Consider the following 1,818-nt stretch of genomic DNA (forward strand, 5'->3'; position numbering starts at 1 on the left):
GGAGCACCAGCTAGAGCAAACAGCATGGCAAACACCAGGGATTCACTGATGTCATGTCTCATTAACACTCCCTTTTTAAGAGGAAAGTGATGCTGACCCTGAGTTTAGTGGCACTGAAGTGGATGTAGCCACAAGTGGTCGAGGAGATTTCAAAAACCTCGATACTAACCCATGTGCAACATTTTTCAGTTTTGGTACCACTAGTAGTGTTATTCTGCCAAAATGTCTTATAACCTATGCCCTAAGTTTCGGTCCGACTCGGACCATTTACAAAGTCACACTAGCAAAAAAGAGAGGGAGTATATATAGGCCAGCAGACAGGGACAGGACAAGAGAGGTACTGTATTGGAAAGGAGGAATAGTAGCAGTGGTAGAGGTGGTACTACCACTATTACCTCTACTATTACCCTTTTTGTCCCAGCCCTGTCTGCTGGCCTATATATACTCCCTCTCCTTTTTGCTAGTGTGACTTTGTAAATAGTCCAAGTCGGACCGAAATGTCATCGTAAGCTCCTCTCTCCTATGTGCGGGTTGTGTAAGAGCCTATCTACTTTCAATTCAAACACTTCTACACCAAGCCATAAATGCAACAGTGATGAAGAAATACCGAAGTTACATTCAAGAGTAGAGGTATGATCATGTCTAGAAAAGAGATGTGTTTTTGATCAAGACTTTACAGTATGAATGGAGGCAGGCCTCACTACACAGTTTCGCTAATACAGTGGTTTAAGTAGTGTGTGTACTGTATATGCATTTTTTTAGGTCTAACTATCTTGTTCCCTTAATATATGACTGTTTAAAAATGTTATCAGGCTTTTAGTGAAAAAAGGCTATGATTCATTTTACAGCAGTAGCCCAGAGCCTAACCTGCTGTATAAGCAGGGCCCTCCTGTATATTCCCAACTCTTTGATAGAAGCTGGGAACCTGTTTTACTATCTAGGAGCTACATAAGAAAATGCACTTTCTGCAAATGATTTCTATCCAACACCCTGAGGTTGGCGATAAATGCCATACAAGGTTCCAAAGCAGATATGATAAAGAAGTCATGTCAGCTGGTTAGAAGCCGAGAGTTGAGCTCCTACTTCTCCCTTTCATCTTCCTTAGCAAACTCAAACAGGTAACTGTGTAAATCAGATAATCACCAACTATCAAACTAGTTAAGTAGATAACCATTCCAATGACCAGTTAATTTTATTATTTTCCATTCACGGACTGTTTTGCTGTAATTGCTACCCACCTTCACACCCGTTGGCAACAACGTTGGTCTGATCTGCTCCATAACAAACCCTCTTCAAGGGGGGCTCCTTGGCGTGGTGAAGAGGCTCTTGGTCTGAGGAATTAGACCTGTCGGTCTCCTTCCTCAGACCGAACCTAATTACCCCCCAATCCCCCGTTCCCTATCCCATCCTCCCCTTTTTCCTTTCCTCCTCCTCCTCCCCAGCCCTTCCTTTTTGGCCTTTGGTTTTTTTTTTTTTTTTTTTCCCCACAGGCACGCTAGTTCCTAGGTAGGGGAAAGGGTACCGGGGTCCATCCCATTCCGTTGAGGTTCTTGGCGGTGGCGTAGTTTGCCGTGGAATCTGGATTGCCTGGAGATGTCCTAATCCCTCTCCAGTATCCCGGAGGGTGGCTTTGGGTGTATCTCTGGAAGCCACCTTTCGGATTCCGGGGGTGGTGGCCGAAGGAGGTATGCTTTGTGGCGGATTTCCGGCCGCCCTCTCTTTTGTCCACCAAGGTAGCTCGGCAGATGTGAGGTTGCTATCCCGGTTTACTGGCATGATGGGTAGGGTATGGCACGGGTTCCATGCTGCATCTGCGCT

The sequence above is a fragment of the Cherax quadricarinatus genome, chromosome 37 (assembly GCF_038502225.1).
Source record: "Cherax quadricarinatus isolate ZL_2023a chromosome 37, ASM3850222v1, whole genome shotgun sequence".
Classification (NCBI taxonomy): Eukaryota; Metazoa; Arthropoda; class Malacostraca; order Decapoda; family Parastacidae; genus Cherax; species Cherax quadricarinatus.